This window comes from Papaver somniferum, chromosome 2 (genome assembly GCF_003573695.1).
Source record: "Papaver somniferum cultivar HN1 chromosome 2, ASM357369v1, whole genome shotgun sequence".
NCBI classification, from domain to species: Eukaryota; Viridiplantae; Streptophyta; class Magnoliopsida; order Ranunculales; family Papaveraceae; genus Papaver; species Papaver somniferum.
In genome coordinates, this window is record NC_039359.1 from 89,178,449 (window position 1) to 89,195,215 (window position 16,767).

At 39.3% G+C, this 16,767-nt stretch overlaps 1 long non-coding RNA gene across 1 annotated transcript; it reads left to right on the plus strand.

Moving 5' to 3' along the window:
- The first annotated feature begins 222 nt into the window (after positions 1 to 222).
- On the plus strand, positions 223 to 4,440 carry LOC113348344. Its single transcript, XR_003359583.1, has 2 exons — positions 223 to 3,030; positions 3,942 to 4,440. It is a non-coding gene; the product is annotated as an uncharacterized LOC113348344 (long non-coding RNA).
- Positions 4,441 to 16,767: the final 12,327 nt, after the last annotated feature.

Sequence of the window (16,767 nt, forward strand, 5' to 3'; positions counted from 1 at the left end):
AATTCAAGGGCGATATTTGGAGCAGGCTAGATTGTGCAAGAGGAGCTATGCTGGAAATTAAACTGTCAGTCTCCTAGAACTGACAGCTGAACAGAGAATTGGGTTGTCGGTTCTCTGAAACCGACAAGCCACACATGAGCTGGTTAGCCCTTGTCCATTTTATCGGGAGCCAATAATACTTATCCTTACTACACTATAGAATTCAGAGAGTATTTTCTCTTATCTTTATCACCTGAAATCGAGAGAGGCAAAGAAATGGAGGCCGTTGTCCGAGACCTCTCTGTCTAAGATCGAGGAATTACCAGAGAAATTGGTGGGAAATAATTCAAATATTATACTTCTGATGAGTAGAAATTGAATCAGAAGAAGGTGACGCTCAAGGTTTTGTGGGAGATCTGAAATGGAAGAATTGAAGAATGGGTTGTCGTATCTGGAAGATATTGATGATGGAATTAGGGTCCTGGTGGTTGCAATCAGTTGATAACAGGGAAATGAAGATTGGGTGTTCGATTTTGGAGTGATTGATTGGCTTATATTGAATCTGAGACAGGGGAAGCTCTGTCGTTGCCGTAATTGTTGCTGCTGCCGATTGAATAAGTCAAGACTGAATGGAGTTTGAGCAGGTTAGATGAGAAGGGTTTGTTGGTGGTGCTGTTAATTGGTTTGAATCAAGAATGGGTATATGATTGATGTGGAGATGCTGTTGTTGAGAGGCAAAGCCACAGGTTAGGGCTTGTGGTGACTGACATTGAAGATTATGAAGAAGATGAAGCAGTGAAGATGTTGAAATTCATGGGTTCGACTGAAATTGAGAGGAGAGATCGAATTGATGGGATTCTGGTAAGAAGTGCTGCTTTGAGAGGCTACTGAAAACTGTTAGATGAATGTGTAGGATGTTGCAGGTGAACTATGTTTTGCAGCTGGTGAAGCTTAAGTATTGAGCTTGAACTACAGGGAAGAATGGATGGTTTCGTGGGTGCTTGATCGAATGCAGAGAACTGTTGTTGCAGTTGGTCTGCTACTGGAGTTGGTGGTGAAGTTCAGAAGCTGAAGGCTATTGCAGCTGCAGGATTATGGAACTCAAAGTGCAGTCGCTGGTGCAATAGCAGAGATGAGTCTGGAGCTAATGGTTAATGGGTTATGAGGATTTTCTTTGTATTGAGATGCTCTGAAGAATGATTGCAGATGCAATTTCCGGAGGTCGTTGTAGAGGCAATAGGCAGTGGTTCGAGCCGAGAATTGGCTGGGATAGGTCAAGCTTGCTGTTGCTCATGTTTCTGATGGCTAATTACGGTAGTGATGAGTACCAAGGGTGATGAGTTGAATCTGAGATGATGAAGCTGGTGTTGGTGATGTATGGAACAGAAGTTGTGAAGCTGAGATAGGAGTTGAAGTTGCTGCGCAGTGAAGTGTGGTTGAGTTCTAGAAAGTACATGAAGGTCTGCAAGATAGATGGGTTTGAGACAATTGATGGGACTAAGTACAAGACAGGGTAGATGGTTTGAATTAGTTCAGGTGGTGGATGAAGGTGATGCCATGGAGATGGTGGTGCTCAATTTAGGTGTGCAACTGGTGACGAGAAGAACAAAGAAGGAAGATGGGTTCTGGTTTTTGGTTCAATAACAGATAGAAGAGGGGATGATGAAGATGCTGTTACCATGAAGACTATCAAGGGAATAATGGGTTTATGGCTAATTGAGAAGAACTGAGCTGCTATTGATAGAAGTATGAGATGCAGCTGTTGTTGGTGGTAGTCTGAGAAGGAAATTGATTGAACTGAAATTGGGGTATGTGTTGCTGCTGCTGTCAATATCAGAAATGGTGATTATCATGGGTTCGATTATTGTATGAAGATGGTTTTGGTAGCTGTTGCCACTGACAACTGGTGCTAATGGAAGAGCAGAGTGGAGGTTATGTGAATGGGTTTTAATGTAACAGATGGCCAAAGAGATGGAGTTATTGGTGCAGAGATTGGATGAAGTCAAGGAAGTAAAGGCTTGCAGCTGAAATGGTGTAGGTGGTGACAGCTCAGGTTTGAGCTCATCAAGGAGATACTGGTGCTTGCTGTTATGTGGAGCTGAAAAGATGGAGTTGCAGCTGCAGTGCTAGATGGCTTGTTGGTGGTATATGAATTGCAGGGAAGATCAGTTGTGCTAAGTGGGTCACTGCCTGGGGAAACTGAGACAATGGGCGAAAGAGTTGCTGCAAGAGTTATGCGTGTTTAGGCGCAGCAAAGAAACTGAGTTGTTGGTGATATACTGGCAGGGAAGTATGGTTTGAGCTTCAAGGGTTGGATGCAGTTATGCAATATAGAAGTGGTGAATGATGCTGAAACTGCTCATTAGATGTATGCTAGGAATTTTACAAGCAAGAATTTGAAAGGCCTGGAATCTGCTAGGAGATGATCAGAAATAGACAGAACTCGGACGGGATCGGACTTGGACGAGTTCACTCAGCGATACAGACGAGCTAACCAGGTAAAGGCGCTGTTAAGAAGACTGTTAAAGATGACGACGACTCATGAAGACCGTTAGTTTGACTCAGGTCACCGGCGAAGCATATTCCAGTGACTAGATAGAATATTCCGTTAAACTTCCGGTCTGTGACACCAGACTTCAGGCGACCAATTCTGGCAGAGAATTTCACATGGGTTTTAATGCACTATGGGCTTGATGGACCACTTGGAGATGGGTTTTGAGAAGACCTAATATTGGAAGTGAAAACTACAGCCACACCCATTTTCTCACCTTCCACCACTGTCAAACCCACGCGTGTAAAAGTTCACACGCGCACCCAAAATCGGCGTATAAATTCTGCCGAAACCCAAAATTTTCAAAATTCAGTTTTCTTTTTATTTTATTTCCAAGTTTAACCTCACTTTATGTTTTGAGATTTTGTATTGAGATTTTGTTCTGAGAGATTGATATAGAGCCGGAGCGAGAGCTGAAGTATTGAATTATCGAGAGTTGCGAAGGAGCTGATTGAGAGATTCAATTTACTCAGCAAAGATAATCTGAAATTCAAGCTCAGGTTCGTTCGTTTTATCTTTGATTCTGATCTTGTTTAACTTTGATTCTGATCTTGTTTAATCTTGATTCGATTCTAGGTTTTAGTTTCTTTAAGATTATGATCTATTATTTTAAGTTACAGAGTTTAATTTAGGTTTTCGAATGGATTTTTAGATATTTTAAGCTTGTTTTTGAATTTACGATCAATGCAGATCTTTTCGATTCAATCTTTTAGTTTCGATTTCACAGAGTTCCAACTCCATTGCACTGTACTCATCTCTAAAGTTCTCCTAAAACTGCAACATGATTTAATAACACTCATCAGGGAAGGCATAACTTTATATGCATAACAGGTTATGCAGATACTCTAAACAATGCATAACTTGTCATGCAGTCAACGTTGGATCTGCATAAGATGTTATGCAGTTAAACAATGCGTGATGCAGGGTATGCTTAACCAATATAATAAGGCTTTTTATATGCATAACAAGTTATGCAGATACTCTAAATAATGCATAAAGGGTCATGCAGTTATTTTTGGATTTGCATAAGATGTTATGCAGTTCACCATGTTTGCTTTTACTGCATAACCAGTTATGCATAATAAGCTACGCAGTTCAGCATAGTTGCTTTTACTGCATAAGCAGTTATGCATAATAAGCTACGCAGTTATGCATAGTTGCTTTTACTGCATAACCAGTTATGCATAACAAGTTACGCAGTTATGCATAGCTGCTCTTATTGCATAAGCAGTTATGCATAACGTTATGCATAGATGTTTTTACTGCATAACTGCATAAGCAGCTATGCATAACGTTATGCATAGATGTTTTTACTGCATAACCAGTTATGCATAACAAGTTATGCAGATACTCTAAACAATGCATAACAGGTCATGCAGTTAATTTTGGATCTGCCTAAGATGTTATGCAGGATAGAGATCAACAACTTTTTCCATGTCCATGAACTTGAAAGGTGAAGACTGGAGTCCTTGACTAGCAGTTTGCTCTTGGCTATCAAGTCTGGTAACTTCTGGAAATGCTTCTTGAGTAGGTGGTTCAGTTGAAGATACTACTTCAACATGTGTCTGATTCCTTGGAAAATTTTCACAAAGTGGGACAATAGTATCAGCTAATGATGGATTTAAGCTAGGGCCACCTGACGACTCTTCCTGCACCTCATTTATGCCTGAATCAATGAGCAAAATCTTCACATATTCGTACATCTGAGAATTGAAGTCTCCTCCAGTCCGTCTATATGTCTCCTGAGTTTTTTTCATGTCTTTCAACTTTGCTTGAATAATCTTAAACCTTGCTTCCATACTATTAGGACACTTCTCTTCTTCAATGATTTGTAACGCATCTTGAAATGCTTCTTCATACTTGTCCATGTTCTCTTCAAGATTCATTGCAACGAGTTCCAATATAGCTGACCTTTTTCTTGGTTCTCTTGGTTCACAGAGTTCCAACTCCATTGCACTGTACTCATCTCTAAAGTTCTCTTGAAACTGAAACATGATTTAATAACAATCATCAGCAAATGCATAAATTTTTATACGCATAACTACTTATGCAGATAACCTAAACAATGCATAACAGGTCATTCAGTTAATTTTGGATCTGCATAAGATGTTATGCAGTTAAACAATAAGTGACGCATTGAAGGCGTAAAAAACCTTTTATATGCATAACTACTTATGCAGATAACCTAAACAATGCATAACAGGTCGTGCTGTCAATGTTGGATCTGCATAAGATGTTATGCAGTTAAACAATAAGTGACGCAGGGAAGGCGTAAAAAAAAACTTATATGCATAACTACTTATGCAGATAACCTAAACAATGCATAACTTGTCATGCTGTCAATGTTGGATCTGCATAAGATGTTATGCATTAAAACAATAAGTGACGCAGGGAAGGCGTAAAAACCCTTTTATACGCATAACTACTTATGCAGATAACCTAAACAATGCATAACTTGTCATGCTGTCAATGTTGGATCTGCATAAGATGTTATGCATTAAAACAATAAGTGACGCAGGGAATGTTTAACAAAAACAATAACACTTCTTATATGCATAACAAGTTATGCAGATACTCTAAACAATGCATAACAGGTCATGCAGTTATTTTTGGATCTGCATAAGATGTTATGCAGTTAAACAATGTTCGTATTTTATGCAGTTAAACAAGTTATGCATAATAATTTATGCAGTTCTGCATGTTTGCTTTCATATGCTTGAAATATACATTCATTCTTAAGGTTCATAAACAAGTACCTCTAAGCTTGAAATATGCTTCTTGAGCATTGCTTTCTTCATTGCTGCAAAGTCCCACCTTGCAGCTCTTGGTGTAGCATTGGGATTGACCTTGACAATGTCTGATGATGATATCTCAGCTATGTTAGAGTGCTCATCCAACCAAAGCTGAAAAAAGAAAAGATATTATGTACATTTATTTTATTTGTAATGCATATTTTGTTATGCACATTTTGTACTGCATAACTTTTTTTTGTACTGCATAACATGTTATGCACATTTTATTTGTACTGCATAACTAGTTATGCAGATTTTTATGGTACTGCATATCTAGTTATGCAGACTTTTTATGCAGATATTTTTTAAGAAAGTTTAAAAAAGAAAAAAAAAAGAACTCACAAGAGAATATACAGTGCAACCACCGCAATTCCTGATAAGAAGATTGTCTCTTTTGACAGTCTTGATGTCATCCATCAGGTGTTGGTGAATTAGATCAGGAAAAGATACAGAATCCATGGTTTCCAAATCCTTCACCAAACCAACATACGAGACGTCCAGTGAGTATCCCATTGATCGACAAAAAAACAGAACCACTAGCATGTAAAGGCATGCAAGGGAAACAACTTCCTCTTCATGACCTTTCTGATCAAGTTTTTCCATCAACAACCTTTCAATATCATCTATCCACACCTTTGTTACTTGTAATTTGGGAGTTTTAATCACAGCACCTGCTCTTGTTTTGCATGGGAATTTCTTGACGAGGGCAAGTGACTGAGTCATCCCTATCTCTTCTTTTGAGGTCAGAATATCTCTTCCTCTGTTTCCTTTAACTCTTGGCATCTGAAAAATAACAGCAAGCTCACTAGCCGTTGACTGTATAGACTTGTTTTCTGACACCTTGAATGAATGCTGACTCAAATCATCATGGTCATATGATAGAAGGACCTCATCCATCATCTAGTTGCTCTTACCATCCAAGTATGAAATGTTCGCAGCATTTAACCAGTTATAGACTTTCCCAAATGGAGACACATTGATCATATTAGCCTGCAACAGACTAAAACCACCTCTTTCCCTTATCCTATTGAACAATGCAAGTATCCTTGGAAAACCTGCTCTATAAGTACCTCCTTGAGTTGCAGGATTGGTCTTAGCTTTAACTGCACAAACAAAATAACAAAATAAAAAAGTATTTTACTAAGTTAGAATTGCTACTTTCACTGCATAACCTCATATGCCTTTTATCTAGGCTTATGCATAAACTTTTATGCAGATTTGTTAAACAGACAGTTGTGTGCATAACCTATTATGCATAGTATATAACCTGTTATGCATTTATTTTTTGAACATAAGAAATTATATGGGGATAACATGTTATTAATGATTTCCAGGTTAACGCACCTTCTTTATAATAACTGATGCATAAGGGGGCAGGTTCTTCTTCTTCTTCATTTTCACCTTGGTTCTTCTTCTTTTTAAGTTTTTCTGTTTGTTGGGGTTCACGTCTTTTTCTTTTCTTCCTATTATCAACAACTTGCTTGACTGAAACAGACAAATTCAACACAAAAGATACAATATAATAAGTACTTAAAAGTAAGAAAGGGGTTAAATCATCATGCCTTATGCATCATGCAAGTTATGTACCTGCATAACTAGTTATGCACATAGTTGTTTTTACTGCATAACCAGTTATGCATACTAAGCTACGCAGTTCAGCATGTTTGCTTTTACTGCATAACAAGTTATGCAGTTCAGCATAGTTGTTTTTACTGCAGAACAAGTTATGCAGTTCAGCATAGTTGTTTTTACTGCATAACAAGTTATGCATAATAAGTTACGCAGTTATGCATAGTTGCTTTTTCTGCATAACAAGTTATGCAAATAAGCTATGCAGTTCAGCATGTTTGATTTTACTGCATAAGCAGTTATGCGTAATAAGCTACGCAGTTCAGCATGTTTGATTTTACTGCATAAGCAGTTATGCATAATAAGCTACGCAGTTCAGCATGTTTGATTTTACTGCATAACAAGTTATGCATAATAAGCTACGCAGTTATGCATAGTTGCTTTTACTGCATAACTAGTTATGCATAATAAGCTACGCAATTATGCATAGTTATTTTTACTGCATAACAAGTTATGCACATTATGTTTCCTGCGTAACATATGTTATTTAAAAGTAAAACAAATGACTTATTATATATGCATACCAGACAATTCCTTTTTCTCTTTCACAGAATCTTCCTTTGCCTTCATTGTAAACTCAATCAGTGGTCTTTCACTATCTGTTTCTCCATTTTCAAATTCAACATCAACAAGTAAAAATGATGTTAAAATCAAAGAAAAAGAAAGTGATAAATGGAGAAGAAATTAAAATAAAATGATGTTGTTAACCTGATTGTGCTTCTGTTTCGTTCATTTTTGTCGAAATGTTCTTTCTAGGGTTTGTAATTTCAACTTAACTAGTTTCTAGGTTGGTTTTATAGAGTATGAAATTGATTTTTTAGGGTTTAAATGGAGAAGAAATTAACTCCTCAAATCAGTTACAGACTTACAGAGTTTTTGGTGGAGGAGAAAAGAAACTGCTGAAAGTTTTTAAACCGCTTAGGATAATAACTTCTCAGGAGAAAAGAAAAACTGTTTTAGTTCGAAACTGCCGAGGGTAATAGAGTAAAAACATATTTATAAAAAACTTTGGGTGCGAGCATATCCAAAGTTAATTATGGGCCTGACGGTAAGAAAATAAATTTTTTTGGGCCTGCGCCTAAAATTCGCATATTGGAAAGAGTATCCTTTTGGAATGGAAGCATATAAATAGAAAAGTCTTTTTCAAAACCTAGGGATCTCTAGAAGGGAAATATCTCTTCTTCTACTTTTGTTCTAGGGTTTAGAAACATGAAAGTTTTTCTTTTTCTTCTTGTGATGAACTCCTTTAACATGAGTATTTAATTTTATCATTGGTTATGGATTAGTTGGATTTCCAAACATGGGTTGTGTTCAATAAATTAGTTTTATCTCCATATTATCGTTTATGATTCACCATTAATATTGTTACATGATTTGAATGTTTGTTTGGTTGAGTCTAGAATCAATCGAGTTTGTTTTCATCTCTATTGCTAGATTGGGATTTATTATACGCAAAAGTGATAGATTCTTGATTACAAGTAGCATAATTGTGATTATTGCTTGTAGTGATACATCCTAGTAGTCACAAGTGAGTCATAACCTTTGTTAAATCGGATTAGTGCTTTTACACGTTCGATTGCTTTGATTGGCCTGATTTCATAGAACTTAATGCATCTAGGGAATTAAACTTGATTAGTGCTTTTACACGTTAGGTTGTTCTCTTAGATAAAACTCATACTCGCATCTTTTAATGTGTTTGTTGGTGGCAATAGGAGATTTGCGGTATATACTTGCGATCAAGGTATCCTAGGGCCTTTGATAAAAGAGAGATTAAATATCAATTCTAGTTATTGTTAAAAAGCATGTTTGTGAATGAAGATGAATCCTTAACCAATATTTGCTCTATTTGATTTGCTTGTTTATTTCTTTGTTTGCTTTATTCTATTTTAGTTTATTAAAAATCAAAAAAATCCCCCATTGTTACTTATAGGAAACCGTAACATATTGACAACCCAAGAACTCTCTGTGGGAACGTGATGAGTGCCAAATATTGTATATATTTATCCTTTTTTTGTTGGCATTTAACTCATCTTTTGTGCAGTAATTCTACATTTTATCCCATATTCTGTATTTTCATTGTTTTCAAGAATAAATGTTTTTATTAATTAATTTTGCATTTTTAGGTAATAAATAAAGTTCGGATGAGTCGCGGAGCGAAAAGAGCAGAAAAGTAGTGAAAAGCCGGGAGAAATTACGCAAGGAAGACGCGAAGAATGGTGCGCACAACCTCATTTTCTACACACAAAAACGCCTCCGTTCTCAGCCATCAGATCAGTTCTCAGAAGCATCCGACGGTCGCTCCTTCGTAGAGCATCAAAATCTGAAGTCTCTGCCAAGCACCACAGCGCTGAAATTCCAAGCCTTCAGATTAGATGGTAGTTGAATCCAACGGTCGCTCCCTTGCTGTTCATCAACGTTTGATATCTCCGCCTTACACTACAACACCTAACCCCATCTAGAACCGTTAACTTCGTTGTATCAAAAAATCTGACGGTCGCTACCAACCTCATCAGGAGGAACCATCCGATCCACCTACCAGCTTCACATCCCACGGCCCATCTCACGAAACATCATCTCTTGATGGACCCGCCTCACACCCTAGCGACCGAGCACCTACACCCCAAACAAACAGACCCTTCTCCCATTCTATCGAACCCATCTCCTCCACCTTACCCTGCTGCAAAACCATCTCTCCCTGCAACTGTCGCCACCACCTTCTCCCTGCCACAGCCACCCTAGTTCCGCCACCATCATCACCCTATCGCCCAACAACCAAAACCCATCTCCCCCCTAGCCCTCTAGTTCCCTATTTTCTCACTTTTTCACGCTTCTTTGTCTGAAACCCTAGGCGTGAAAAACTGATGAATTAGGTAACCTAGAGTTGCAATTGGCGCATGAGAAGAGGTCAGGGAGCAATTACAAGGCATGGGTCGACGATTTCAAGGATCAATTTCAAAAAAATTAGGTAACCCTAATTCAACTGATTTTTGGGGAAGAACCCTAATTTTGTAGTTTTGGGAATTTGGGTCTGTGGGTATAAATATGTATTGTTGGGTTGTAACTGTGGACATCTCTGGGCTAGCCAGTGAACACATGTTTTAGTTTTCATTTTACTTCATATATCAGTTACATTTTCAGTTCATGTGGAATATTTGTGATGCATAAAAATTGATTGTGAAGTATACTGTTATAATGTGGAGCATGTGTATATGTGTTAATATCATGATTATAACCATGTCCATGTTCTAATTCTTTTGCTAGGGCTTAGAGGAAGCTCTTGATCATATGCTAGGATAGTAAATGTATATGTATTGTCTTGGAATGATTTAACTGTCTTAGGATTAATGAAATGCCACTTGAGTTACTTCACTTGTGATCAGCTGTGCTGTTAGAAGACAGCTGATGCTAGGAGTGCAGCTAGGTCAGTTGTAAGAATTTAATCCATTAGAGAGATTGCCTTAAGCTCAGTTAGCTAGTTGAGCTAAATACTTGTGATCAGTTGTGTTGTTGAAAGACAGCTGATGCTAGGGGTCATTTAGCTAGGTTAGTTACTCTTTTCTTCATTGTAATCTTTCATGAAAGAACATGACATACATTGCATCACAATTTCCTTAGCCTAGGGTCAAGTAGTGGAATCAAAAGCCTTAGTACCCTCCCTTGAACTCAGATAACCTTAGAAACTCCCCAAAGAGAACTTCAGCAAATCCTCCAAGTCCCTGTGGACAAACCCTTTCTTACTCCACCTATCTACAACAACTCTGTATACTTGCAGGCTAGTTTGTAGGTTCTTTTCCCCTTACACCAAGTTTTTGGCGCCGCTGCCGGGGACTCGGTAGCGGTTTGCTTGTTTTCTGTTTGTTTCCTGTTTTCTGTCTTGTTTTTGCTTCACTAAGTGCATTGCCTTGCACTACCTTGCACTGCTGCAAGTGCTGCTGCTGTGCTGCAAGTGCAAGTGCTGCTGCTGTTGGTGTGCAAGTGTTGGTTTCTGCTGCTTGTTCTCTGCTGTTGGTGTGCAAGTGTGCAAGTGTTGGTTTCTGCTGTTGGTGTGCAAGTTGCTGCTGTTGCTGTGGCTGTGCTGCTCTGCTGCTGCAAGTGCTGCTGCTGGTGCTGTTGCTGTGCAGCTGCTGCTGTTGTTGCTGCTGCTGCCAAAGCCAAAGCCTGCTTTCTCTGCTGCTGGGCTTGTGCCAACTCTCTGCTGCTGGGCTCTGAACCAACTGAGCTGGGCTTGAACCAACTGAGCTGGGCTTAGTACTTACTGCCCCTGGGCTCTGCTCCACCTTTGCTGCTGGGCTTGAACCAACTGAGCTGCTTAGGACGATCCTAAAGCCCAACTGGGCCTGTGCAACCAAAAAGGGATAAAAAGCCCAAATTTGGGCTCCCTCCAAAAATCAGGTAAGCCTAACCCATGAGCTAACCCAACTGGGCCTCATTAAATTTATCTGGGCTTGTATTTAAGTGTTTATATTTGGGCCTGTAATAATTTTATTTTTTTTTCTTTATTTTCTATTTGGGCTTGTAATAATTTTTTTTTTTTTTCTTTTTCTTTTATATGCTTGTAATTATTTGTTGTTATTTTTTTTTCTTTTGTGGGCTTGCATTTTATTTTGGACTATAGGTTTATACCCCAATCATTGGGCTCCTAACCTTACAAAAAAAAAAAAAAAACCAAGAACCAAAAGCTTTTTTTTTTAGTTGTTTGGGCTTTTTGTCCCAATTAATCCAAAATTTCTCTAAACCCATTGTGAAACCAAAACCCAACCAAAACCAAATTTTAGGTCGTGTTTTTCATTGACTGTGGGCTTGTTAGATGTTAGTTCATCGATCAATGATCTTGTTAGGATATGGTTGTGACCTTTAGAGACCAATCAAACCGACTAATTAGAGTCAATCCAATAGACCCAATTGACATACCCACATCCTCTGAGGAAAACACCGGACCAACCTGAGATAATGGAAGAACCCCGTAGCCTCAAGGATTACATGTACCCCACAAGGACAAGCCAACCCTCGTGCATTGTTTTACCAGAAGCTACTGGTCATTATGAGCTAAAATCGAGCACAATACAAATGCTTCCCGTGTTTAGAGGAATTGAAAATGAAAACCCTTACCATCACGTGAGAGAATTTGAGGAGATTTGTGGAACTATACGTTTCACTCAGATGTCTGACGAAACCCTAAAATTGAGACTATTCCCTTTTTCTTTGAAGGAAAAGGCCAAGTCATGGCTGTATGCCTTACATCCACAGTCAATTAGGACATGGGACAACCTCACGAAAGAGTTTTTCAAAAAGTTCTTCCCTAATCACAAGACTGCGACAATTCGTCAAAATCTGAACAGCTTTGTACAATTAGAAGGTGAAACCTTAGCTAGATATCTTGAGAGATTCAATGAATTATTGCTTAAGTGTCCCCATCATGGTTTTGAGAAATGGAGACTTGTGCAAATTTTGTATGAAGGTTTAGATGTCTCCACCCGAACAATTGTAGAGTCTATGTGCAATGGACTCTTCACAGATAAAAGTGCTGATGACTCTTGGGCTTTCCTAATTGAAGTTGCTGAAAAAACTCAACAATGGGAGTCCATTCGTGAACCTAGAAAGACTACACCTGTAGATAAGGTCCATAGAATTGAGTCTAAATTTGAGGAAAATGCAAAAATGGCAGCACTAGCAAGAAGAATAGAAGCATTAGAACTTCAGAAAAACGTAAAACCTTCTACCACTGCTTTCTGTGAACATGTCGAAATGGCTATCTGTGATATATGTAACGGTTCTGACCATCAGGTCAGTGATTGTCCGGAAATGCATGCATTCCAAGAATCTAGGCTAGAACAGGCACATGCTATGTTTCAAAAACAAGAGCATAACCCTTATTCTCAGACCTACAACCCAGGATGGAGGAACCACCCCAATTTTTCATGGTCTAAAGGACCCATCCAAGGAGGACCATCTCAACCCACTCAAAGCTATCAAAACAATCAAGGCTATCAATACCCTAAAAATCCTCAACAGCAGTCGTACCCTCAATACACTGCTGACAAGAAATTGTCTAGCATTGAAGAGAGTATCAATCAATTGACCCAACATCTGATGAAGAATGAGAAAGCAACTGATCAACGAGTCTCCGCTCTAGAACTCCAGATGGGTCAAATTTGCGATGCACTGAATACAAGAGAAAAGGGTAAACTTCCTAGCCAGCCCCAACAAAATCCAAAGAGGATATTTCAAGCAGGAACATCATTGCAATGAAACCTCACCCGATCAAGCCCATTCCATCACCACTCTCCGAAGTGGTAAGATTGTTGAGAACAATGTAGGCATACCACAATCAAATGAGTCTGAGCCAAGCATATCATTGCCTACACCACCAAAGAACACCTCCAACTTAGAAAAGGAACCTGAGTACATTAGCAAAGCCGACAATCCCACTGTTGTGAATACCCCTCTAACTCCTAATGTTGATGTTGCTCCATATCCTCAGAGGTTAGTTCGCCAACAGATAAGCACCCACTACAATGAGATGTTAGAACTGTTCAAAAGAGTCAACATCAACATTCCTTTTCTTGAGGCAATTAAGCAAATCCCTGCATATGCCAAATTCCTCAAAGACTTGTGCACTCAAAAGCGCAAGATTAATGTGCACAAACGTGCTTTCTTAGCTGAACAGGTGAGTTCCATCATTCTGAACAAAACTCCACCTAAGTTTAGGGACCCAGGTTGTCCAACAATTTCTTGCACTATAGGAAACCACATGGTCAGTAAAGCTTTATTAGATCTAGGTGCAAGTGTGAACCTCCTGCCATATTCTGTTTATGCGCAGTTAGGTCTTGGAGAATTGAAGCCAACACCCATAACTCTCCAATTGGCGGACCGATCCGTCAAAGTCCCTCGAGGTGTAGTTGAGGATGTCTTAATTAAGGTTGATAAGTTCTACTTTCCTGTAGACTTTATTGTCTTAGACACTCAACCTGTACAAAACCCGGATAGTCACATTCCTGTCATTTTAGGACGTCCTTTCTTGGCGACATCTAATGCGATCATCAATTGTCGTAATGGAGTGTTGAAGCTGTCTTTTGGGAACATGACTGTCGAGCTGAATGTGTTTAATGTTAGTCAACACATGTGAATCTTGATGATGAGGATGTACATGAGGTCAATATGATTGAGAGTTTGATACAAGATTCATTGACTGGCATTATGTCAAAAGATCCCTGGCAAGCATGTTTGGAAGATGTTAACTTGGAGTTGTATGATGATGAATACATTGGTGAAGTCCAATCTTTGCTCGAATCTGTACCTCAAATGGACATCACTAAATGGCAGACTACAGTGGAACAACTCCCACTTTCTGAGAAGTCTGTTATATCTTCGGATGAGTCTCCTAAGGCAAACAGGAATTGAAACCATTACCTGATACTTTGAAGTATGCATTTCTAGGTCCTTCTGATACTTTACCTGTTATCATTTCTTCACGATTAAACATAGAACAGGAAAACAAGCTTTTAGGAGTACTTGAGGAGCAGAAAGAAGCCTTAGGATGGACCATCTCAGATCTCAAAGGGATAAGCCCCACCATTTGCATGCATCACATTAATCTTGAAGAGAATGCCAAACCATCTAGGGAAATGCAAAGGAGACTTAATCCTAACATGAGAGACGTTGTTAAGAGTGAGATCTTGAAGCTACTTGATGCGGGTATCATATATCCGATTTCAGATAGTAAATGGGTTAGTCCCATTCAAGTTGTGCCTAAGAAGTCAGGCATTACTGTAGTTCGGAACGAAAAGAATGAGTTAGTCCCTTCACGTACAACCACAGGATGGCGAGTATGTATCGACTACAGGAAGTTGAACACAGTAACAAGAAAAGATCACTTCCCCCTTCCCTTCATAGACCAAATGCTAGAACGTGTGTCTGGACACAGTCACTACTGTTTTCTAGATGGCTTTTCCGGTTATAACCAAATTCACATTCGCACGAAGATCAGGAAAAAACTACATTCACGTGTCCATTTGGGACATTTGCTTTTAGACGTATGCCCTTCGGGCTGTGTAATGCACCTGCTACTTTCAGCGTTGCATGATGAGCATTTTTTCAGACATGATAGATAGTTTTCTCGAGATCTTTATGGATGATTTCTCTGTGTTTGGTCTTCTTTTGACGAATGTTTGGACCATCTAGTCCTTGTGCTATCAAGATGTAAGCAAAAGAATCTGATTTTAAACTGGGAAAAATGCCACTTCATGGTGAATCCGGCATAGTTCTAGGACACATCGTATCGGAAAAAGGAATTGAAGTAGATAAAGCTAAAGTCGACCTCATTCACATTACCCCAACCCCACTCTGTGAAGGGGATTCGATCATTTTTAGGTCACGCTGGTTCTACCGGCGATTCATCAAAAACTTTAGCCAAATCTCAGACCTTTGTGTAACCTACTTGCCAAAGATGTTGTCTTTAACTTCGATGCTGCTTGTGTGAAGGCATGGGAAGAACTCAAGACTCTCCTCACCACCGCTCCTATGTCCAACCACCCGACTGGGAACTACCGTTCGAACTCATGTGTGATGCCTCTGATTACGCCGTTGGCGCTGTTTTAGGACAGCGTGTTGATAGACTACCATATGTGATATACTATGCTAGTAAAACTCTTAATGATGCTCAACTCAACTATTCGACTACCGAGAAGGAGTTACTTGCCGTGGTATTTGCATTAGACAAGTTTAGATCTTACTGATAGGATCTAAGATCATCATATACACTGACCATGCGGCTTTGAAGTATCTTCTTTCTAAGAAGGATGCTAAAGCTCGCCTTATTCGATGGATACTCTTATTACAGGAATTCGACATCGAAATCCGTGATAAGAAAGGTTGTGAGAATGTGGTTGCTGATCACTTGTCGATTAACTTGAGTCTATTGATGAATCTGAGCTGATTAGAGAATCATTCCCTGATGAACAACTGATGTCTGTACAACCTTCCTTGGTTTGCCGACATTGTTAACTACCTTGCTACAGGTAGAATGCCCTCACATTGGTCGAGACAAGACCGCTCAAGTTCTGGCTGAAGTTAAACATTTCCTTTGGGATGACCCATATTGTTTAAGTACTGCCGAGACCAAATCATTAGGAGATGTGTCCCCAACATGAACAGAAAGATGTGATATCTTTCTGTCATGACCAATGTGGAGGCCATTTCAGTGCCAAGAAAACCGCTGCAAAGATCTTGCAGTGTGGATTCTATTGGCCATCATTGTTCAAGGATTGCCATGATTATTGTGTTGCTTGTGAACGCTGTCAAAAGCTAGGAAGCATTTCGAGAGAAACATGATGCCATTGAACCCCATTTTGATTGTGGAGATTTTTGATGTTTGGGGGATAGACTTCATGGGTCCATTTCCCATGTCTGACAGCAAGTTGTACATCCTAGTCGCAGTTGATTACGTTTCTAAGTGGGTAGAAGCCATAGCAACCAGAACAAATGACCACAAGGTGGTACTTTCATTTCTAAAGGAGAACATATTTTCACGTTTTGGTACCCCTAGAGCTATCATCAGTGACGGCGGTTCACATTTTCGTAACAAGTACTTTGAGTCTTTAGTACGCAAGTATGGCATAACTCACAAGGTTGCTACTCCGTACCACCCTCAGACTAGTGGACAAGTGGAAGTGTCTAATAGGGAAATTAAGCACATTCTGGAGAAGACGGTCAACCCGTCCAGGAAAGATTGGTCATTGAGATTGAATGATGCTTTGTGGGCCTATAGAACAGCTTATAAGACACCAATTGGCATGTCCCCCTATCGTCTAGTGTATG